A 26,272-nucleotide genomic window follows, 5' to 3' on the forward strand; every position below is an offset into this window, starting at 1 on the left:
GATAAGTGGGGCCTGCCCTCCTTGGTGAACTCCGTAGGTCTCGATAGTCCCTGCATCTAGCTGCTCCTCAGTTCATATATCCAGAAGACACTCCACTCAGTGTTCCCCTTTCTTTGTTGTAGGCAGTTCCCTTCTCTCAAATCTCTTGTCTCTCCTTTTATCTCTTTACAGATGGAAGGTGATGCAGGTCACAGTCTAGGGAGCATTCTCTTACATTTTAGTAGGGCTTTGGCCTGAGTCGGCTTTGTGTCTTAGCTGTATCCCCTTACAACTGAGTGGTTGATTACATCAGATTACATCATGGAGTTATTGCATCATTGCATTACTTCCAAACCACTAAGAAGCATTGCTCAACCAAGTTAACACAATTTTGGGGGGTGGGGAAGGTGTCAAAATTCAATCCATAAAATTTTACCCTCTTGCCTCCTTCTCCAAAATCATTTCCTTGACACATACAAACACTTTCACCTGATCTTAAATCAACTGCAAGCCCAAATTCCATGCTGAGACAAAATTCCTGTTCATTTGTAAATCAGAATGCAAGTTATCTGATGGCAGCAGGTAGACATTTCCATTACAAGTAGGAGAGCTGGAGGGAAAGAACAGATAATGGACACAAAGCAAGTAAAGAACTCCTAAGAACAATGTCCATTCCCTCTCCAGGACTGAAAATAAGCCTCTGATCTCTGACATGACCTAGCCACTGGCCCTGCCCTCAAGACACTGAAAGCTGCCAGTCTTTGTGGATAATAGAGAGAGGTCCCTATGGGCTTCGATTCCAGCTCACGTGGATGTCCATTCTCTTTCCTAGGCTGTGGTTGACCCCAGATCTAAACCCAACTGATTTCTATCATGGTAGCCTTCATTTTTGTCAGCTCCTTAAGTATAGCAACCTCACACCTTCAGCTTTGGGTAAGCAATCTGGTGTCACCCTCCTGGCTCATGAATGATAATTCCAATGCTCCAGTGTGGATTTAGTGAAGATCTGCATGTTTGGAACCTAGTACAGTGACCCCATCCTTTGAAATCCCAAAGTCCACGATTTCACCAGTTGAAAATGAGACAGTGCTGCTTACCATTCTCCTCATCTTTTCAGCTTGTGCTTCCTGACCCCTTAGTCTTCTAGCCCTTTGGCCTTCTGGGCTATTTGGACTGACTGGTTTCTTCCCTGCTAGGGCAAGTGTTACAGTGCTCTTCAGCTCTACCCATAAAGGACTGGCGGCACCTCATTCAGTGAATGAGCTCCCCTGCCTGAAATTAGCCAGCTTTCTTGCTGTGTGGGGTAGCTTCCGCACCAGCTCACATGAGTCCCCTGATTCTGTTTCTGCCATTTCCTTCCAGTGCGTCCTACTATCGCTTTACAGCCCACCACACATTTTTTCCTGAATCTTTACCAGAATTGCCTTCACTGTCCATAATTCGACCAACAGTCTCTTCAAAGCAAGTAAGGTTTTATAATTAGGAAAATTCTACCCTATGACCATTACTAAATTTTCAAACTGCTTCCACATTTTCAGTATCTATTAAAGGAACATCTCACTTTCCAGAAGTCAAACTCTGTTTCAGTTTTTAGTGCTAATATAAGATAAATACCACAAGTGGATGGCCTGAACTAACATAAATGTTATTCTCTTATAATTTAGGAAGCTATAAGTCCAAATCCAGAGCAAACACTACAGGTAAAGTCATTGTCAATACTGGGGTAAAGTCGTCGTCATCTTTCACTGTCTGAAGGCCCATTGTTCCTTGGAGATTTCCATGGGTCCTGACCCTTCCCTGGGTCTATGAGCATCTTAGTGTAAGGACCCTTAGTCCAAAGGATGTGCTACAGTCCCAACTCTAGTTTATTGATAGTATGAGGTCCCTCTCACTCTTCTCCTTCTTTTTTCTCTTTTAATATAAAAGGAGATGCAGGCAAAATCCCAGGTAAAGTCCCTTCACACTGTGTCTCACTAAGGCTATTTCATCCAAACCCAATCTCCTTAAAACGAATTCATCACCTAGATCACCTTGGGGGTTGATTGCACCAGTGCATTTCTGCCACATCATGACCAGTCTAAAGAACACAATTCCATTTGGGGGATGGGGGTAGGGCAGCACAATCAAATTCATGACACTGATCATGATTCTATGGGGGAAGAAATGTATATATAGTTGGCTCAGTATAGTTAGACAATTAAGGTATGTCAGATGTCATAAAGACTCTGCTCTCTTTCTCTTCATATGGAATGTTTAAAAAGCATGAACTCTGGGGTTAGAATAACTATGCTTTAATTATTGATGATAGAATATATGTTCACTTTTAAAAACAGAACCTAGTACATTCATAAACGATAGCCAGATTCTCAAAACATTCAAGGTAAGAAGTGATAAACAAGTTTTCATAACTTATATAGAAACCTCCTCTCCCTCTTTACATCAGGTAAGAGATTCTCGAGGGAAGAAAATAAGCTCATTTCTGATAATGCTTTCTCTCGTTTTGTGAGAATCATGAATCACAGACATGGGTTCTGATCTGCTTCTGAGGGTAGAGCAAAGATCTAAGATTTACGTACCTAAGAATTTAGTAAATAGGACCACCACTAAACCATGGATCAACCTATCAATAATATGTAAGAAACTTTTTAAAAAGGCATTTGTGATGGATTGAATCAGTCTACTCCCTGAAAACAAATGAAAAACACATGTTTTCCTAACCCCAATATGTGTGACTATAATCCCATTTGGGAATAAGACTTTCTTTTTATAAATAAAGCCATATCAGTGTAGCCTGGAAGCAATATTTTCTGGGCTACAAAGTAGCATATTACACTAAGAAGCAAGCAAGCACACATAGGGAAAGATTGATGCCACATGAAGATTGCCAAGAAACCAGGAAGCAGAGGTGAAAAGAGACAAGGACGTTCTTGAAGAATTAACCAGAGAGACTTTCCCTGGAAAGAACAGGGGCATGAGGTCCAATTGCTCATGAAAAGAACATATATATTTTTTGTTCACTCATCCATGAAATTATCGATTTTGTAACCAAATGTCCAAGGAGTGTAAATATTTGGGGGGGGGTGCTGAACATACATTCCCCAGGATTTTAGAGCAGAGGGTCGGGGAAAGCTGAAGATGTAACTGCGGAGGACCCCATGAAAAACAAAGTGTGAGCAATAATTTGAAATACACTGAAACCAATAAAATTAAGTGCTGCGGTTTGGTGCCCTAAAGTTGATTATAACGCATATCACCTCCATAAATAGTAAAAGAAAAGGTCACATGCTTCTGCATCGTCCTTCTTCTTACGCTTCAGTCTCTTGCTGTAGGCACTGTGTCCATTCATCTTGAGAATCTGCCTCCTTTTCATGGATCCTCTACTTTATCTTACCTCTTCTAGAACTGGTCCCTTCTGGTAACTTGCCCAAAGCAGGCAAGATGAACTCTTACCGTCTTTGCTCTTAAAGAGCACTCCAACCGTACTTCTTCCAGCACAGACTGGTTTGTTGTTCTTATAATCAATATAATTTACATACTAACACTGTAATTCAATCGTGTCAATCATTCTGTGGTTTTACTGCTCTATTGTTAAGCTTGGTGTGCATATGTAGAAATTGTAAAGACCATTATTTGTGTTCCAGACTTCTGAGTCATCAAAGTCATATCTTTGCTTTTTAACACTTAAATGTTCTTTTTGGCAATAGATTGACCAGCGCAATATATTGAGTTAATGACTGCTACTTCCATAGAATTGATTGTAGATTCAAGAAACTTTCCTTCAAAACTTCATCTGTATTTTTGTTTTGTTTGTTCACGGCTTTATTTCAGAGGTGTCATGTCATTGGGGTCACCCTCTTGAAATCGTGTTGTATGTCTTTCTGTTTGTCGGTATATCAAATCCAGGATTGATGACCCTATAGGGACAGCAAGTAGAATAAGGGTTTCGGGGAGTGAGATTAGTGTTGGGGTGAGGGGAGGGAAAGGGGAGATGATGTCAAGGACCCCAGGATAGAAAAGAATGCATGAAAACTGATTGTAGTAACAATTGCATAATATAATATGTGATTGAACTGTGCAATGGTATATTACATGTATTAACACCTAATTATTAAAAATATCAGTAATTTCTCCAGTTATGATGATGTGGTTTACTAGCCCATTTGTAAGAAATTGTGTTTTGTCTTATTGCCGTGTACTCCGTCCTGAAGGGTGTCATCTTGGATCATCATCAGTATTACAAGTTCTGTTTGCTTTCATAAGGAAATGTTGGGTCATCTGTATATGCCAAGCTGTCAGCGAGTCTTCCTCCAATCCTGAAGTCATATTGTCTTTACATCATCCAGTTTCTCAAATCATTATTTACTATTTCACCAGATTTCATAAATATGGAGAAAAGATACAATTATGTTTAGGCTTTGCATGAGCACAATGAAGTGTTCTAAAATTTTCATTCTGTGTAATGTTATCCATAATTTTCTATGATTTACATATTGGAACGTCTTTACATAATGAATAAAACACAGCTTAACATGTTTCTGGTATTCACTGCTTTCAGCCAAGATTCAGCTGATACCAAAAATGATTTCCTCTTTATTTGTCCTCTGAATTTGGTGGGAATTTTTGGCATTAATTTGTCAATGTAAAACTGCAGATAATGTACAACTATTGTCAACAAACTTTTACTGGAAAATTATATTAGTATTATTATTTTATAATTCTCAAATTCCACTGAGTCACCTTTTTTTGGAAGGGGCAAAATATGGATCTATTCTAGTCAATTGACCAAAATTTTCCAAATTTCTTGGTGTAGATGAGTACTTTTAGCATTACATGTTGCATATATTTGTTGAATTACCTCAGTTTCTATTCTTTCTATTTACAGAATGCCATTTACTTGGAGTCTATCATATGTGTCTTTTTTCACACTGCTCTCACTTAAGACTGGCTGCTTTCATTTAACAATATGCATTTAAGTTTCCTCCAAATATTTTTTAAGCTTGACAGCTAACATTATACTTACTTCAGAACAATACATGTTTTCCCACAATATTTTTATAGCTTCATTAAAAAACATTTTATTAGGGGCTCATACACCTCTTATTACAATCCATACATACATCAACTGTGCAAAGTACACTTGTACATTCATTGCCCTCATCATTCTCAAAACATTTGCTCTCTACTTAAGCCCTTGGCATCAGCTCCTCATTTTTCCCACTCCCTCCCTGCTCCCACCTCCCTAAGGAACCCTTGATAATTTACAAATGATTATTTTGTCATATTACACTGTCTGAAGTCTCCATTACTCACTTTTCTGTTGTCCATCCTCCCAGGGAGGAGGTTATATGTAGATTCGTGTAATTGATTCCTCCTTTCCAATCTACCCTTTCTCCACCCTCCCAGTATCGCCACTCTCACCAGTGGTCTTGAAGGGATCATCCACCCTGGATTCCTTGTATTTCCAGTTCCTATCAGTACCAGTGTACAACCTCTGGTGTAGCCAGATTTCTAACGTAGAAGTGGGATCATGATAGTGGGGGGAGGAAGCATTTAGAAACTAGAGAAAAGTTGTCTGTTTCATCATTGCTATACTGCACCCTGACTGACTCATCTCCTCCCCACGACCCATCTGTAAGGGGATGTCTAATTACCTACAGATGGGTTTTGGGTCTCCAATTTGCACTCTCCCTCATTCACAGGATATGATTTTTTGTTCTGATGATGCCTGATCCTTTCGACACCTCGTGATCACACAGACTGGTGTGCTTCGTCCATGTGGGCTTTGCTGCTTCCAAGCTAGATGACCATTTGTTTTTCTTCAAGCATTTAAGACCCTAGACCCTATGTCTATTGATAACCAGGCACCATCAGTTTTCTTCACCACATTTGCTTATGCACCTGCTTTGTCTTCTATGATTGTGTCGGGAAGATGAGTATCATGAAATGCCAGTTTAATAGATCAAAGTATTCTTGCACTGAGGGAGTACTTGAGTGGAGGCTGAACAACCATCTGCTACCTTAATACTAAACCTATACATATATTCACATATATATACATATATACATTCACATATATTCACATATATACATATATTCACATAGATCCTCATATGTAAGTATATTTACATATGTACATGCCTTTATTTAGACCTCTATAAATGCCCTTTGCCTCTAGTTCTTTCCTCTATTTCCTTTGACTTTCCGCTTGTCCCACTATCATGCTCAGTCTTCATTTGAGTTTCAGTAATTCCTCTTGGTTACATTACCCTTGGTCATGTCTTACCAGGTCTCCCACACTCTCCTCACCATCAATTTGGATCACTTGTTGTTCCCTTATCCCTGGGTTTGTTACCGCCACTTCCTCCCCCCCCCCCCCCCGCCTCCTCTCCCATGTCCCCCCAGAACTGTCAGTCCTGTTGTTTTCTCCTCCGGATTGTTTATCCAACCTATCTTATTTAGACAGACCTGAAGGGATAATAGCATGCAAAAAACAAGACAGAGCAAAATCAAGCTATAAAATAAAACAAAGCCAATGACAAAAACAAAACAAAGCACAACAATAAGAAAGAAAAGCTTGTAGTTAGTTCAAGGCCTGTTTGTTGGCCTTTAGGAGTGTTTTCTGGTCAAGTTTGACGGGGCACCCAACGCTGGCCCCAAAGTCTATTTTTGGTATTCCCTGGGGACTTCGTTGTTCTGCTCCCCTTGCTGTTCTGTTCCACGCTCTTAGTGGTTTGCCTTGATGTGGTGAGATCAGATTGGGTGGAATTTCCACACTGTGCCTCCAGTGTTGTCCCCTGTAGGGCTATGGGTCAGTGAGGGATGTCTTGTCTCATAGTGACATGGTCTCTGTGGATTGACTGCACTGAGCAGGAATATCGTCATCAAGGCTTGGTGGGTCAGGATGTGCTCCACTCTCTCTTCCTCCTCCTTCATTTGCTCCCGTGTGCTCTGATCAAACATGTCCCTCCCCAGAGCTGCAGATTCATTGCTGTCATCTGAAATAAATTCTTCTGAGGGGTGGCCCTTCATCTTTTGAATGGAACCTTGGCTACTTCCAATTTCTGGGCAAATGTCAATAAAATTTCGTATATCTATATACACAGGTTTTCAGATGGCCATGCATTTTCAACACATTTAGGTAAATATTCAGAAACAAAATTGCTCGATCTGCACTTTACCTTGATAAACAAATACTGCCTGCTTGACATTCAAAGTGACCCACTTCTCATTCCTATCTTGATATATAAATGTTGGTTTTGCTCCACATCTTCACTAGCACTTGGTCTTGTCAATGTTTTGAATTTTAGCCTTTCAAAGAGTTATCTAACAGTACCTTGTTGTGATTTTATGTTTCAATTACCTTCTGGTGTATGCTACTGAGCATATTTAATATGTCTATATTTTTTGTTTTTATATGATCTTGGCTGAAGTATCTGTTCAGAATTTTTGTTCATTTTTTTATGTTGGTTGCTTGTTTGCTTATTATGGAGTTTTAGGAATTCTTTGAGTAGTTCGAATGCAAGTCCTTTATCCAATATGTTTTGTAAATAGTTAACCCCAGTCAATAGGTTTTTTATTCATTCTGTTAACAATGGCTTTCTTCTTTTTAAAATCTTTTTATTGGGGCTTGTACGACTCTTATCACAATCCATACATGCATCCATTGTGTCTTTCATGGAGCAGATTTTTTTTAAGGAAGTCTAATTTATCAACTGCTTTATTTTCTTTATGGATCATGCTTATAATATTGTATTTGAAAAGTAATCACCATATTCACAGTCACCTCAATTTTCTTCTGTGTTATTTTCAAGTCATTATTAATTTTTCTATTTTAAATTTGGATGTATGACCCATTTTGAGATAATTTTTCATGAAAATGTAGGTATTTGTCCAGATTTATATATATATTTGGCAAGGAGTGTCCCATTGTTGCAGCACCATTTGCTGAGAGTGTTGCACTTTCTTGGAGCCTTTGCCAGAGATCATATACTCTCCTGGTGTGGATCATGACAAGGGCTCTCTGTTCTGTTCCATGAATCTATCTCTCTATCATGTTACCAATAGCTACTGTTTGCATCACTGAAATTTTATAGTAAGTCTTGAAAGTGCATCATTTCAATCCTTTGAATATGTTCTTTGTAGTATTGTGCTGACTATTCTACACTATTTGCATATCCTTGTAAACATACTGCTTATATTTATTAAATAATGTGCTGAGGTTTTGATTGGGATTGACTTAATCTCTGAATCAAGTTGGCAATCATTCACAACTTAATATTACATATTTCTGCTCATGAACATATCCATTCTTTCCATTTACTTTCTTCATGGATTTTCTTAGATTTTTTCATTAGTTTTATAATTTTTCTTTTATATGGACATTTTGCAATATTTATACTTATTTATTTTGTGTTTTTAAATACTAATATAAATGGTGTTATATTTTTATTTTAAAAATCCAGTACTTAATTATTGCTATAGGAAACCAGTTGACTTTTACTTATTAACTTTGTTTCCTGTAAACTTTCTTAAATTTCGTATTTTCAGGATGTTTACTGTCTACTGTCTCAGATTTTCTACATAGGCAATAATATCACCTTTGAAGGAAAACTATCATACTTCTTCCTCTCCAATGTAGATGCCTTTAATTTTCTTTTCTTGTCTTACTATATTAAAGGACTTTAAACACAATGTTCGATAGAAGTGGTGAAAGGAGAGATACTGCTTATCGCCAGTTTTAGATGGAAAGCATCTAGTACCTTATTTATGTGTATTAAGTGCAGTGTTGACTATAGGAGTTTTGTAAATGCTTCTATTGAGATTGAGGAAATTATCCTCTATATCTATCTTAATGAAAGTAATTTTTATTACAAATGTGGTTTCATTTTTGTAAAATACTCTGTTTCCATGTAGTTGTCATATGATCATAATACAAATATACCCATTCTTCAGTCTTAATTATTCAATGTTCAATTTTCACATGCATATGAGACATTTGAAAATATCATGGTTTGGGGCAGGCACACCCTAGTCACCAAAGTAACATCCTTGCTGATCAACACTCTAAAGAGGTCTTGTGCAGCAGATTTACACAATGCAATGCATCCTTTGATCCTTTGACCTGCCTTTTCCAATTGTGTATCCACACAAAATGAAATCCTTGATGGCATCAACCTTTTTTTCACTTATCATGTTGTTGTTTATTGTTCCAGTTGTGAGGATTTGGGTTTCCTTTATGTTGATTAGTAATCCAGACTGAAGTTTGAAATTCTTGATCTTCATGAGCAGGTATTTAAAGTCCTCCACACTTTCAGCTAGTGAGATCGTGTTACCTGCATATCACAAGTTGTTAACAAGCCTTCCTCTAATCAGGATGCCACATTCTTCTTCATAAAATCCAGCTTCTTTGCTTATTTTCTCAGCATACAGTATGAACAAGTGTGGTGAGAGGATGCAACCCTGATGCACACTACTCGTGATTTCAAACTGTGCAGTGTTGCCTTGTTCCACTTACACAACTCTCTCTTGATCTATGCACAGGTTCTGCATGATCATAATTGCATGTTGTAAAATTCCCATTTTCTCAAACTATTCATAGTTTGTAATGATCCACACAGTCAAATGCCTTGGCATAGTCAATGAAACACAAATATACATGTTTCTGGTATTCTGTGCTTGCATCCAAGATCTAAGTTTGACCATGCACTAGTGGATCTTGAAAATCATATCGCTCACTATCTTGAAACCAGAAGTAGATGTTTCCTGGTTTTTAGAACCAACCACTTTTATGAGGATCACAATACATGGTCCTGTTCAGAGCGGGAGGGAAAAAAATGTAGAATAAACTTCAAAACCATTTTTAAAGTTCAGACTTATTTGATTACGGCAGAGGGAAGGAGATAAAATTCTAACTTATGGTGTGAGTGCAGCATTATTCTAATGAAAAAATGAAATATATTTGTTCATGTTAGGAAGAAAAATATGGGCAGATATCTTTAATTAATGTAGATGCAAAAATCCTCAAATATATATTAGCAAATTAATCTACCAATGTATGAAAGGAATTAGATGCTATAACCACCTGGAATTTATTTCAAGTTTACAAGGCTGACTCAATATTACCGTAACAATTAATATAATTTATTTTATCAGCAGGCTAATGATATAATGTTAAAATGTAGTACAGTGATATTTGATCTCCCTTTTGACCCATTTGGAAGTTATTTCACCAAAATAAAACCAATCATCCTTATCACGTTCAGCAAGCAAGGTTGTGTCATCTGCATAAGGCAGGTGTTCATAATCCTTCCTCCAATCCTGATACCACCTTCTTCTCCATACAATCCAATTTCTCTGATTATTTTCTCAGCACACAGATGGAATAAGAACTCTTGGTGGTGCAGTGATTACGCAGTGTGCTGTCAACAGAAAAATCCACGGGTTGAAACAACCAGTCACTGAGACTTACTACTCCTATAAACATTTACAGTCTTGGAATCTCAAAGGGCAATTTTACCCTGTTCTTCAGGGTCTCTGTGAATCTACATAGATTCAATGGGTTTTTAGTTTGGTTTTACTGATTGAATACATATAGTAAGAGGAGGCAACCATGGTTCACATCTTTTCTTATTTTAAACCAGGTAGTGTTCCCTTGTTCTGCTTACACAACTACTTCTTAATCCAGTACAGGTTCTGCAGGAGCACAATGTAGTGTTCTGGAATTCCCATTCCTTTAAAGGCTATCCGTTCAGTCAAATGCCTTATCATAGTCAATAAAGCACAAGTAAATATCTCTCTGGTATTCTCTGCTTTTAGCCCAAATTCATCTGACATCAGCAATGATATGCTTCGTGCCCTCGCCTCTTTTGAATCTGGCCTGAACCTTATGCCTGAGGTGCATTCCCTGTTAATATACTACTGCACTCTTTATTGGATCATCTTCAGCAAAATTTTGTTGCATATATCAATGATATTCTACTATAGTTTGAGCACCCTGTTGGGGTACCTTGCTTTGGAAAGGACACAAATATGAATCACTTCTAGTCAGTTGGCTAAGAAGTAGCTTTCTTCCCTATTTCCTGGCATAAATAAGTGAATGCTTCCAGTGCTTCATCAACCTGTTGAAACATTTCAGTTGGTATTATATCAACTCCTGGACACTTGTTTTTGGTTAATATTTACAGTGCAGATTGAATTTCTTCCTTCAGCACCATTGGTTGTTGCTCACGGGCTACCTCCTGAATTGGTGGACTGTCGGCTAGGTATTTTGGTACAGAGACTCCGTGTATTCTTTCCACTACTCTTGATATTCCTTGCATCATTCCATATCTTGTCCATAGAATCTTTTAAGATTAAAATTCAAGGCCAGAGTTTTTTCATGAGTTATTTTTTCATGCTTAGGAATTCATTATAAAAACAAATTTCTCAAGGATCATGTATACACAGAAAATGTCTTATTTATACACTTTTGGAAAATTTTAATATTTTTATTATCCTATAATTATTTGCATTCTTTACATTTTAGTGGTTTAAATACATACAAAAAAAGAATTCATTCAACACCACGATCAATTTTAGAAACTTTAAAGAACTCTTGCATTTATTTTTAGTTCCCCACTTCCCTCCAACCTCCCCTGCTATAACCCTAAGAAACTAGTAATCTAGTTACGGTCTCTTTAGATTTACCTATCCTGCCTTTCATTCTTTTTTTTTTATAAATCATTTTATTGGGGCTCATACAACTTTATCACAATCCATACATATATCAATTGAGTAAAGCATCCTTATACATTCGTTGCCCTCATCATTCTCAAAATTCGCTTTCTGCTTGGGTTCCTGGAATCAGCTCATTTTCCTTTTTACTCTTGCCCTCCCTCCAAGCTCCCCTCTCCCTCATGAGCCCTTAATAATTTAGAAATTATTATTTTATCTTATCTTACACTTCCCAGCATCTCCCTTCACCCACTTTTCTTTGCCCATCCCCCAGAGAGGAGGTTATATGTAGATCCCCGAGATCGATTCCTCCTTTCTACCCCACCTTTCCTCTCAGTATCGCCACTCCCACCATTGGTCCTGAGGGGTTCATCCATCCAAGATTTCCTGTGTTTCCAGATCCCAACTGTACTTCTGGTTTAACCAGGTTTGCAAGGTAGAATTGGGATCATGAGAGTTGAGGGGGGGGGGGGGGGTGGAGGGGAAGCGTTTAATAACTAGAGGAAGGTTGTGAGTATCATTATTGCTACACTGAACCCTGAGTGACTCATCTCCCCACTGCCCCTCTGCAAATGATGTCTAGTTGTCTACAGATGAGCACTGGGTCCCCATCGCACACGCCCCTCATTCATGATATGATCCCCCCGCCCCCGCCTTTGGTGCTTGAAACCTGGTCCTCTCGGCCCTTCATGATCACACATGTTGGTGTCCTGCTTCCATGTGGGCTTTGTTGCTTCTGCGCTAGATGGCCGCTTGTTTACTTTCAAGCCTCTAAGTCCCCAGATGCTGTATCTCTTGATAGCCAGGCACCATCAACCTTCTTCACCACACATACTTATGCACACATTCGTCTTCAGTGTTTATGTGGGGAAGGTGATCACACAATGGTGGTTTTTGTTCTTTGGTGTCTGCTACCTGATCCCTTCAATACCTCGTGTTCACACAGGCTTTTGTGTTTCTTCTCTGTGGGCTTTGTTGCTTCTGAGCTAGATGGCCGCTTGTTTGCCTACAAGAGTTTAAGACCCCAGATGCTATATCTTTTTGATAGCCGGGCACCATCAGCTTTCTTCACCACGTTTGCTTATGCACATGTCTGTCTTCAGTGACCATGTCAGGAAGCTGAGTATCATGGAATGACCGTTTAGTTGAGCAAGGTGCTATTGTAATGAGGGAGTGTGCATGAGGAGGCCCAAAGTCCATCTGCTAACCTACTACTGAACCTATAAATATATGCACCTAGGTCTATTTCCCCCATAATCATAAATAAATTTACATATGTACATGTTGTATTTGGGTTTCTATGTATGGCCTTTGCCTCCCTACTCCTTTTCTCTCTTTCCTTACGCTTTCCTCCTGTCCCACTACCATGTTTGGCCTTCAATCTGGTTTCAGTAATTCCTCTCAGTTACCTTGCCCTTGGTCACTCCCTACCAGTCCTCCCATGCACTCCCTCCACTGGTTTTGAACCACTCGTTGTTCCCTTGTCCCTGGGTTGGCCAACACCTCCTCCCTTCCCTTACCTCCCACACTCACATGTCACTCCAGGACCATTGGTCCCATTATTTTCTTGTCATATTATTTGTTCAGGCTATCTTATCTAGGTGGACCTACAGATTTTTAATATGTGCATAAAAATGTGGATGGCTTTGACAGCACCAAAGTGGCACTTAAGAACATGGCGTCGACAGCAGCAGCACCAACACACTAACAAACAAAAAGCCACGGACATACAAAACTTGAAAGAAGAGAAGAGAAAACAAAACAAAAAGACAGCAGCCCAATTGTCGGCCACTGGAGATTCCCTCACAGAGGGGTTTAGGAGAGGAGATGGGTCAGTCAGGGTGTGAGGTAGTACCGATGAAGAACACAGCTTTCCCCCAGATCCTGGATGCTTCCTCCCCGCAACTACCATGATCTGAATTCTACCTTGCAGCGCTGGATAGGGCAGGGGTTGTACACTGGTACATATGGGGGCTGGAGGCACAGAGAATCCAGGATGGATGATACCTTCAGGACCAAGGGTGTGAGGGGCGATGCTGGGAGAGTGGAGGGTGAGTGGGTTGGAAGGGAGGAACTGATTACAAGGATCCACGTGTGACCTCCTCCCTGGGAGATGGATGGCAGAGAAGGGGGGGGGAGACTCCGTATAGGGCAAGATATGACAAAATAACAATGTATAAATTACCAAAGGCACATGAGGGAGGGGGAAGGGGGGAGGGAGGGGAAAAAAAAGAGGACCTGATGCAAAGGGCTTAAGTGGAAAGCAAATGCTTTGAGAATGATTGGGGCAGGGAATCTGCAGATGTGCCTTATACAATTGATGTTTGTATATGTATGGATTGTGATAAGAGTTGTATGAGCCCCTAATAAAATGTTAAAAAAAAAGACAGCAACAAAACAAAACAAAAAACCTGTTAGTAGTTCGAGGTCTGTTCGTTGACCTTTAGGAGTGTTTTCCAGGCAAGTCTGATGGGGTGCCACATCCTGGCACCAACGTCCATCCTTTATACTCCCTCGGGACTTCCTTGCTCTGCTTCCCCCGCCACTCCATTGCACGCTCCCAGTGTTTTGCCTCAGTGTGGTGGGGTCAGCTCAGTCGCACATCCCCGATTGTGTCTCAGGTGCTGTCCCATATAGGACCATGTGTCAGTGCAGGATGTCACATCTTGGGTTCTGATTATGAATCCAAGGAAAATTAAATCCTTGGCAGCACAAATCTTTCCCCCGTTATCATAACATTGCTTATTTTTCCAGGTGTGAAGACTTTTGCATTCTTTATGCTGGCTGAGGTGTATTACATACTGAAGACCGTAGCCGTTCATCTTCAACAGTGAGAATTTCAAGTTCTTTTTGCTTTCAGTGAGCAAGGTTACATCTGAATCTTGAAGGTGGTTAGTGAGTCTTCCTTCTTTCCCAGTGCCACACGTGTCTTCACATGGCACAACCGCTCGGATTTTTTTCTCACCATGCAGATTGAAGGAGTGGAGAGGCAAGGACTCTGGGAGAATTATACGTATTATAATCTACAGATAGGAATTTGTGGGGTTTTGGTGGCGTCTACTCAATATTAGTCGACTGTTGAAAACAGACTTGGTCTGAAATAAAATACAAATCAAAAGCTCACTGCCATCAAGTCAATCCCAGCTCATAGTAGAAGTGCCTCTATGAGTTTCAGAGACTGTAACACTTCACAGGAGTAGAAAGCCCTGTCTTTTTCCCACAAAGCAGCTGGTGGTTTTGAACTTCTGATCTTTTGGTTAGCAGCCCAATGCATAACCACTATACTGCCAAGGCTCCACGGGTTGTAGATGGGATACAAATAAATAAATAAGTTTATTCTATGGGAATCAACCCTTTGTCCACCCTTTCTCTGTGTAGGCTTCTCATAAAAGTTAGTGGAAAGACATCATGCGGATTAAAAGCCACCCATGTGTGGTCCTAAAATGACTTAAAATGCCTTGTGACTCTTCACAGAGGGACAGAACTTTAAGAAAGCTCCAGTTTCACTTGAGACAGACACCATGAACTCATTAAAGTTGAACTTGTTCAGCTACTCAGTCTGCGCCTTGCTTTGCTGATTGATTATCTTCTGGTGTGACATTTAAACATGTTTACCTGCCCAAGCAAGCACATTGCTATATGCATACAAAGCCTCATCCTCCACCAAGTCACTCTCCGTCTCTCTCTGGGCTGCTTCAATTCTTTCTTTGTTACTTTTAGACTGTCTCCACTCTGACTTCCTTCCTGGCTGTAAAATTCCATTGTAACACATTTTTCATTTTAACCTTTCCTTTTTTTTTTCTCTCAGACAAAATTTTGTAATCTCATCTTGATTTCATGAATGCACAGCTCTGGCTGAGATATTTTTGTCACCTGCTATGTCCTGATGCACTTGAGTGGCCAGGAGACAAGATGCTGGCCACGTCAGTCCTCCCCACTTGCTTAATGCCACACAATAAGCTTCAGTAAAAGACAGCACAAGCCCTAAACTACCTTTGTCATCATCAATGTATCCATAAGATGGAGCTTCACTAATCTATAGTTTACATGGCCCAACCCCTTTCTACTGAAGTTCACGTAGAAGCCGAGACCAAGCTTTTGAATTCAATGTTTCTAGGATGGAGTCATAATTGCCCATTACAACCAAACACAAGATATCTTGTCCCCAGGATTGTTCTGGAAAGAAGGTCCTTGAAGCCATATCTCATGAACTTTTTGCCCAACTCTCAAATTGCCCAACTTTCCAGTTCTTCTCATTTTAAAATCCAGGCTCCATATACAAACAACCCCAGTAGACTCCCTTCATGCCTTTTCTCCCTAGTGACCAGATGTGCTTTGCTCTGCCAGAGACATATGACACAAGGAAAAACTTTCTGACAACACTGCTGTCAGTGAGTAATGAACCGAACTGCTTCAGGAGGGAGTAAGTTCCTGAAGGAGTTAAAATAGTGCCTATCTGACACCTGAGGGAAATACACTGCAGGAGGGATCCATGCGTGAGGATAATGGAAGATGGAGTTCCATGTTGACAATGATCCCTTTTAATTATTAAAACAGCTGCTTAGTCATAAGATTTTAATGATGGTTTTGCCATTTCCAGCCTACATCTGGAGAAGGGCAATAAAAACCTGGGAAATGGTAGAGAGTCATGCTAGAATGGAGGCTGTCTGTAGGGGATCAATTGAGGATGACTCCTAGACACCCATCCTTTTGCCTTGAACTTTATCCAGAGCTAGATATCCAGAGAACTCTACTGTTGCTCGGTGCTTTGTAGCCAAGAGCGCTGTAAGGCAAACTGCTCCTTACTTTTCCTGTTCCTCTCCCCTGAGATTCCTCTTCCTCTGGGGGCAGCTTTTCCTTTTGGGGTCTCTCGCTTCTGCACCTGCACCACGATTCTGCCACAGTGCCCTTTATGCTGTGCAGTTTTCAGATGACTTTGCCAGTACCGAGTCTTCTACAGTTGTTGTTTGCTACTTCTCTTGACCTTTCCAAACTTTCCTCTAGTTCTTGAATGCTTCCTCCACCCCCACTATAATGATCCCAATTCTACCTTACAAATCTGGCTAGACCAGAGGATGTACACTGGTACAGATAGGAATGGGAAACACAGAGAATCTGACTCACTATTTAGTTCAGTTCAAATCCCACCCACTTAGAGGTACTCTCCCATTATTCCATTTAGTTATATCAATCCCACTTTTGTTTCCCACTGTTCATGTACAGTAATCCCAAACCAAACCCACAACTATTGTTGTGCAGTCCTACTCAAAGAGATATTATATAAGCTTTCTGAGACTATAAATCTTTATGGGAGTAGAAAGCTTCATTTTTCTCTCAAGGAGTAGCTTGTGGGTATAAACCACCAACCTTGCAGACACCAGCCCACAGTTTAACCCACAGAACAACAATGTCTACTTGTATATGTGCAGAGAGCATAACAAACATGCTTTATCTCCAGGTTGCATTTGACATAGGACCTATAATACTGTAGGATGGCAATTGTTCTTAGGTGTCCAAAAGTCCATTCTGACTTCTCCTGGCCCTATGTACATCAAAACTAAACACCACCCAGCCTGCACCACCCCCACAACCCTTCTCCCATTTGAGTAGGTACTATATCCATGCATGTCATATAGGGTCTTCCTCTGTCTTCTTCAGGGACTGTTCTCTCCTGATAACATGTCTAAAGGACACGAGACAGAGTCTTGTAATTCTTGCTTCTAAGAAGCTTTCTGGCTATATTTCTTCCAAGGCAGATATGTTTGTTCTCTTGATAGGCCATGGTACTTTCAATATTCGGCAGCAAAATCATAGTTTGAATTTTTCCCAGTCTTCCTCATTGAATAATGAATTGAATTGAATAATGACTAACTTTAACATGCATATGAGACTACTGAAACTGCTATGGCATGAATCAAGGGTACCTTAGCCCTCACAGAAGCATCCTTATTTTTCAACACTGTAAAGAGATCTTGTGCAGCAGATTGACCTAATACAGTGGGGCGTTTGGACTGCTGTTTCCATGAGCTTTGATTGTGGATCAAAGCAAGATAAAATCCTTGACAACTTCAAACTTTTATCCCTTTACCTACTGGTCTAGTTGTCAAAAATTTAGAATTCTTTACATTGAGTTCTAATCCATACATAAGGCTGAAATCCTTTATCTTCATCAGCAAATGCTCCAAGTTCTCCTCACTTTCAGCAAGTTTATGTCATCTACATAGTGCAGGTTTTAACAAGATTTCTCCTATCCTTATCCCACATTCATTTTCATAGAATTCTGTTTCTCTGATTATTTTCTCAGCATATAAATTAAACAAAAATGGTGAAAGGAATCAGCTCTAAAGTTAGCAATGATATGCCTTTTGTTTGTCCTCTTCTGAATCCATACTGAACTTCTGGCAGCTCCTGTCATGTATTGCTACAACTGTCATTGGATAATCTTGCAAGTGCCCAACATTAGTGAGTGAAGGATTGTAAATCGTATAATCCAATGCCTAAGTAAGAAATAGGATCCAGCGAGGTGGTGCTGACCAACGAAGGGACAGGGGAACAATAAGTATCCAAAATCAGTAGCAAGGAGGGTGTGAGTGGCCTGGTAGGGAGTCAACAAGGACAAAGTAACAGAGAGAAATTACTGAAGGCTAAGTGTGATAGTGGGACAAGAGGAAAGTAAAAGGAAATAGAGGAAAGAACTAGATGACAAAGGGTATTTATAGAGGTCCAAAGACTGGAATGTACATAAGTAAATATATTTATATGAGTGTGGGGAAACAGATCTATGCACATATATTTAGAGGTTTAGTGTTAAGGCAGCAGATGGACATTGGGCCTCCACTCAAGCACTTACTCAATGGAAGAACACTTTGTTCAAATAAATTGGAATTCCATGATGCACACCTTCCCGACACAATTGCTGAAGAAAAATGTGTGCATAAGCAAATGTAGTGAAGAAAGCTCATAGAGCCTGGCTACCAAAAGATATAGCATCTGGGGTCTTAAAGGCTTGAAGATAAACAAGTGGCCCTCTAGTTGAGAAGCATCAAAGCCCACATGGAAGAAGCACACCAGCTTGGCTGACCACAAGGTGTAGAAGAGACCAGTTATCAGATATCAAAGAGCTAAAAACCTTATCAGTGGGTGCTCACCTTCCTGACACAACCACTGAAGACAAACATGTGCATAAGCAAATGTGGTGAAGAAAGCTAATGGTGTCTGGCTGTCAAAAGACATAGAACCTAGGGTCTTAAAACCTTGAAGATAAACAAGTGGCCATCTAGCTGAGAAGCATCAAAACCCACATGGAAGAAGCAAACAGGCGTGTCTGACCACAAGGTGCAGAAGGAACCAGTTATCAGACATCAAAGAGCTAAAAACCATATCAGTGGGTGATATGATCAATGAAGCCAAACGTGTGCATAAGCAAATGTGGTGAAGAAAGCAGATGGTGCCCAGATATCAAAAGATATAACGTCTGGGGTCTTAAAGGCTCAAAGATAAACAAGTGGCCATATAGCTCAAAAGCAACAAAGCCCACATGGAAGAAACACATCAGCCTGTGTGACCATGAGCTGTAGAAGGGATCAGGTATCAAGCATCAAGGAACATAAAATCATATAATTGAAAATGTGGGTTAGTGCAGAGTGGAGAGTCAAAGCCCAATGGTAGCCAACCGGACACCCCTTGCTGAGATGAACCAGGCAGAGTGCAGGGTAGCAGCGATGAAACATATAACTTCCCTCTAGTTGTTAAATACTTCCTACCCCCCACTATCATGATCCCAATACTACCTTACAAATCTGGCTAGACCAGGGGATGTACATTGGTAGTACAGATAGCAACTGGAAACAGGGAATCCAGGACAGATGACTCCTCCAGAACCAGTGATGAGCATGGTGATGCCTGGAGGGTGGAGAGAATGTGGGGTAGAAAGGGAGAACTGATTACAGGAATCTACATACAGCCTCCTCCCTGGGAGAGGGACAGCAGAGAAGAGGTCAGGGAGAGACATTAGACAGTGTAATATATGACAAAATAATAATATATGAATGATGAAGGGTTCACAAAGTAGCGGGGAGTGAGGAGGGAATGGGAAATGAGCAGCAGATATTGAGGGCTCAAGTAGAAGGCAAATGTTTTGAGAATGATCAAGGCAACAAATGTACATATGTTCTTGACACATTGTATGTATGTATGGATGGTGATAAGAATTGTATGAGCCCCCAATAAAATGATTTTTTTAAAAAGAAAGAAATAGTACCACAGCATAAATTATGGGATTGTGGTTGGCAGACAGCTATGGATGACAGTGGAAGCCCAAGATACATTTGTAAGATCTACACAGGAAATGAACCTCTGGTGATTTCCTCTATCCATAATGGAGGGAGAGGAATAAACTGGCTACCCAGCAGCATTCATTGGAGAGATGACTCTAGAAGATCAAAATGATAAACCTGGCTTGAATGGTTAAAAATTGTGTCAGTTGATCCCCACACTGATGCGCGTTGGGCTTGATCTGGGTTTCAATACGCTTTTGTGGTTTTTGGTTTGTTTGTTTCATATTGAAGTTGATTTCAGAAGTATTTTGTCATTGTTGGTAGCCTTCTTGAATTTTTGTTGTATGTTTTTCAGTATATGAAACTCAGGCTTGCTGAACCTGTAGAGAGAGCAAATAGAGTAAGGGCTCCTGGGGGCGGGGGGCGGCGCAGGGGCAAGGGGGTAGAATGGTGTAAAATCGGGTTGGTGAAAGGGATCTGATGTCAAGGAGTGCAAGAAGGAAGGAAATGTTTGAAACTGATTGTGGTCATAATTGTATAATACTCCTCGATGGAATTGAACTATGGAGTGATATAACTGTATTAGCTCCCAATAAAGTGGTTTTGGGGGAAATGTACTTATATGTGATATCAATGATATTTTTCCATAATTTTTGCTGTTGGGTCGCTTTTCTTTGAAATGGAGACAAATATGGATCTCTTTTAGTCAGTTGTTCAAATAGCTGCCTTCCAGATTTCTTGGCATAAATGAGTGAGTGTCTCCGATGCTTCATTAGCTTTCGAAAGATTTCTCTTGGTATTCTATCATTTTCCTGACTGTTGATTTTGGCTAATGTTTTCTGTGTAACTTGGACTTTTGCCTTCAAAATCATTGCTTCTGGATGGTATGCTACCTCTTGAATTAACAGAATATTGATTTTTTTGGTACCAAACTCTCTGTATTCATTCCATCTTCTCTTGATGCTTTTTGCATAATTCAATATTTTCCCATAGAAACTTTCAATATTGTAATTCAAGGCTTGATTTTTTTGAGTTCTCTAAGTTTGAAGGATGATGAGCCAAGCATGAGCTTCCTAAAATCACCCAACATAAAGTTAATACAAAAAGACCTGAATGCAAAATAATACAAATTTCCAGAAAATAACATAGAAACAAAATCTATGTTTGAATTGAATTTTTAGATCAACACCAAAAGCATGATACATAAAATAAATATTTTAAATTGTATTTCTCTAGACTTAAGAAGACACTGTTAAAAAGTGAAAGAACAAGATACAGATTGAGAGAAAGTACTTGCAAAATACACACCTAATGAAGGACTTCCATCCAAAATGCACAAAGAACTCTTAAAGTTCAACAGTAAGAAAACAGCCAAATTACAAAATGGAATAATGATATGCAGCGACCCACTGAAGAAGAATGCCTAACTAATATGGTACCAATGTTCCTTCATAAGTTATTTGGGAATTGCAAACTAAAAACATAAAATGAAACACAAACTTATTCATCCGCTCTTTCATTCCCATGAAGTTCACTACAACTCATTAGAAAAGCAAAACTGTAAGATAGTGACACACTACATACTGGTGAGGATATGGAACAATGGGATGTCTCATGCACTTTTTGTAGGAATACGAAACAATATAGCTACTTTGGAAGATCACGCAGAAGTTATTTATAGAGCTAAATAAAGGCTTAATTTATGATCCAACAATCTTGCTTCCATATATTTACTCAAAGGAGATGAAAGTATATGTTCACACACACGCACACACGAACCTATAGATAAATGAGTATAAAAACTTTATTCATAATTGCCAAAGGTTGAAAGCAACCAAAATATATTTCATCAGGACTGATTAGGGCAAAGAATGTACAGATGTGCTTTATACAATTGATGTATGTATATGTATGGATTGTGATAAGAGTTGTATGAGCCCCTAATAAAATGTTAAAAAAATATGTTTCAATGGGTAAATGATTAAACATACTGTGGAAAAACAATTATTTAGTGATTAAAAACAAATAAGCTGTCAAGCCATAGAATGACATGGGGAAACTTTAATGCATGATGTTAATGAAAGAAGCCAGTCTGAAAAATAAACCTACACGAGAATGATTCTAATTCTTTGGAATTCTAATAAAAGAAGGCAGAACAATTAAAGAAGGTAGTAATTTCTGTGGTTGCCATGGGTTCAGGAGAAATTAGTGAGTCTATTTTTTTAAATCATTGTATTTAGGGCTCATACAACTCTTATCACAATCCATACATACATCCATTGTACAATGTACAATGTACAAAAACATTTGAGCATTCATTTCCCTCATCATTCTCAAAACATCTGCTTTCCACTTAAGCCCTGGCATAAGCTCCTCATTTCTCCCCCTACCCACTCCCCGCTCCCTCATGAACACTTGATAATTTATAAATTGTTATTGTTGTCTTATCTTACACTGTCTGATGTCTCCCTTCACCCACTTTTCTGTTGTCATCCCCCAGGGAAGAGGTCACATGTAGATCCTTGTAATCAGCTCCTCTTTTCCACCCAATGCTCTCTCCACCCTCCAGGTATCGCCACTCTCATCACTGGTCCTGAAGGGATCATCTGCCCTGGATTCCCTGTGTTTCCAGTTCCTGTCTACACCAGTGTACATCCTCTGGCCTGGCCAGATTTGTAAGGTAGAATTGGGATCATGATAGTGGTGGCGAGGAAACATTAAGAAATATAGGAAAGTTGTATGTTTCATTGTTGCTACACCGCACACTGACTGGCTCATCTCCTCCCTGAGACCCTTCTATAAGGGATGTCCAGTTTCCTACAGATGGACTTTGGATCCACATTCCACACGCCCCCTCATTCACAATGATATGAGTTTTTGTTCTGATGATACCTGATACCTGATTCCTTTGATGCCTCGTGATTGCACAGGTTGACGTGCTTCTTCCCTGTGGGCTTTGTTGCTTCGGAGCTAGATGCCCACTTGTTTACCTTCAAGCATTTATGACCCCAGACACTATATCTTTTGCTAGCTGAGCACCATCAACTTTCTTCACCACATTTGCTTCTGTACCTGCTTTGTCTTCAGTGATTGTGTTGGGGAGATGAGCATCATGGAATGCCAGTATAATAGAACAAAGTATTCTTGCATTGAGGGAGTAATTGTGTGGATGCCTATTGTCCATCTGCTACCTTAATACTAAACCTATAAATATATGTGCATAAATCTATTTCCCCATCCTCATATATAAATATATTTACAAAAGTGCATGCCTTTATTTAGACCTCTATAAATACCCTTTGCTTCCTAGCTCTTTCCTTTATTTTCTTTGACACTCCTCTTGTCCCACTATCATGCTCAGCCTTCATTTGGGTTTCAGTAATTCTTCTTGGTTACATTACCCTTGATCATGCCCTACCAGGCCTCCTGCACCCTCCTCACCACCAATTTGGATCACTTGTTGTTCCCTGGGTTTGTTAACACCCCTTCCTTTCCCCCCACCTTCCCTTCTGCTAAGTCCCCCGAACTGTCTGTGCCTTTGTTTTCTCCTCCAGATTGTTCATCCAGCCTACCTTATTTACACAAGCCTGCAGAAATAATAACATTCACATAAACAAGACAGAGCAAAACCAAGCAACAAAATAAAACAAAACAACAACAAGCTAATGACAAAAAAAAACACATCAAGAAAGAAAAGCTTGTAGTTAGTTCAAGGACTGTTCGTTGGCCTTTAGGAGTGTTTTCCCCTGGAATTTGTTGGGGCGCCCAGCGCTGGCCCCAAAGTCTATTTTTTGTATTCCCTGGGGACTCCGTTGCTCTGTTCCCCTTGCTGTTCTTTTCCATGCCCTTAGTGTTTTGCCTCGGTGTGGTGGGATCAGATCGGGCGGAATTCCCACACTGTATCTGCAGTGTTGTTCGTGTAGGGCTATGGGTCCATCAGGGATGTCGTGTCTCATAGTGGGATCAGCCATATGGTCTACTCTGTGCATTGGCTTTCAGAGTGGGGATATCATCCTCTAGGGCTGATGAACCAGGATGTGCTCCATTCTCTTCCTCCCTCTTCATTTGCTCCCATGTGCTCTAATCAGACATGTCCCTCTTAGGGATTCTATTAAGAAAGAAAAAAAAGTTAAGCATGTGCCTGTGAATGTTCCTTGGAATATAGAAGTTTGCTATGTAACAGACAGAATTTTGTCTGGGAGGCCTTTCCTGACCTCCAAAACTGCCCTCACCTTCCCATATGCAAGCCATGTTGCATGCTTCTGTCACCTAACAACGCAAAAACACTTTAGTCACAGGGCTTCTGCTGCATATTCATCCTTCTTTAAAGAACAGATGTAAGAACTGTTGACATGCGTAGTTATCATAGCAGAAGTGCCGCGAGCAGCATTAACACACAGCCTCCCATGGTGGCTTGGAGCTCTCTGGCTTCACTGATGTGCACTGTCACAAATGCAGTGATGTATATATACACTCAGAAAATAATGATGTGAGAATATCTTTATGTAGGAGTACTACCTATCTCTCTCAAGATTCAGTTTTTATTTTTGTGTTCTTTTCTGTTCTAAACCTATAGCTCCTCACCTCCGAGGAGTTGCTATACAAGCTGTAAAAAAGTACAACAGTGCCAAAAGCAACTGTGTCACCCAGTTGATGATGTGTTTGCTTCGCTGATTTCCAAACTCTTCTCTAAATTATATAAGGGTTTATCTGCCTGCACATTTGTTTGTTTGATTTTTATTTTTGTTATCCTATGATCTAGGACAGAGTTGAAAATAATACAGAACGTGGATTCTATTAATTTGCATAGAAAAATGAATAATATAAAGCTATGATAGATAGAGTCGATCGCTACACTTACAGAAAATATCCATCAGGTATGCTGTTTCAGCTAAGGCAGGAACATTTAAAGAAAGAAAAAATAAAATGGTTCTTTAATAACAGGGAAGATTAAGGATAGGATTAGGAAGCTGATCATTACATTTTAAAAGAAAATTATGAAAAATAATGTTTAAAAATATAGTCATAGCTGTATTTGAAAAAAATGAGTGTCCGCACCCCTGAGAATGAAATATTGGACTTTGTGTGGGCAAAAGAACTGATCAGGATACTGAAAATCCAAAACCACCACTAGCAAAGACATGGAAATCACGGGGTTATAATCACACACTGTTTGCTTTAGAATGGGAGAGGAGGAGCCTTTGAGTTCGATGGGAATGCACCTTGATTTACTTGTGTGATTGTCCATTTCACTCTTTCCTAGAAGCCAGAAAGAACAGCAGAAGATTCTAAGGGAAACAAAATATGCATGCCACTTAGGCAGAAGGTCTCTAAAAAAATTATAACTTCTCTAGCCCTGAATATGAAGAATAACTTGAAATATACATTCAAAAAAGAAGGAAACAACCCAAGAGATTTAAAACAACGAGTGTTTAGGGTGTATGATATTGTTTTTAAAACTCAGGATCCACATGGCATACTAAGCAGCTTTATCTCATACACACTACATCACACGCAAACAGAACGCTGAATATCAGTGCTGTGGAATGCAAGGTTGCATGGCAGCCCTGGACATACATTGTAGCGTTTTGGAATCTGTGTCTGTAAACAGATAGGCAACATCAGAGTAGTATTCAGTGCGCTTAGACGATTCTTTGTGAAGAATGTGCAATTGAAATTATGACATTTTACCTTGTTTTTTAATTTATGACTTTAATTTTCTCTTCATTGGTATGTTGAGGTCCATCGTGGATTCTGTGATTTTGCACTGTGGTCATTTGAGCATGTTATGTCCTTCTCCACCACAAGATTCGAAGTCTAATTTTTCAGATCCAAAGACACTTTTTTATTGTCCAAGGCAAGAAGCCAGAGGCACCATTGCATATAATTAGTGTCCTATCCAATTAAGACCAATTGAAACCAGGCATACACAATGTACTTCTTTCATGAACTGTATTGATGGATATAATTTTAAAACAATTTTGAGATATATTATGGGGTGCGCATATATATGTGCTTATTAATAATTAGTCTTTTAAAATTGGTTAAAGTTACTTTTTAAAAACTCTGAAAAAGTTCCCTTTATACCTTTAAAAAAATTGAATTGAGCTAGGGAGACTTCTTACAATTCTAAAGCTGTGAGATATCAATAAGAGGGTGCTTCAAAAAATAAGGAAATGTCCATTTTCTTTTAATCCCATTTTTCATGAACTTTCTGGAGCCTACTCATAACTATCAAAACTAGTTGCCGCACAGTTGTTTCTGGTGTGCCACATCTGTTTCTGCTTCCAAGTCGGACTCTGCTC

This window comes from Tenrec ecaudatus, chromosome 8, assembly GCF_050624435.1.
Source record: "Tenrec ecaudatus isolate mTenEca1 chromosome 8, mTenEca1.hap1, whole genome shotgun sequence".
NCBI classification, from domain to species: domain Eukaryota; kingdom Metazoa; phylum Chordata; class Mammalia; order Afrosoricida; family Tenrecidae; genus Tenrec; species Tenrec ecaudatus.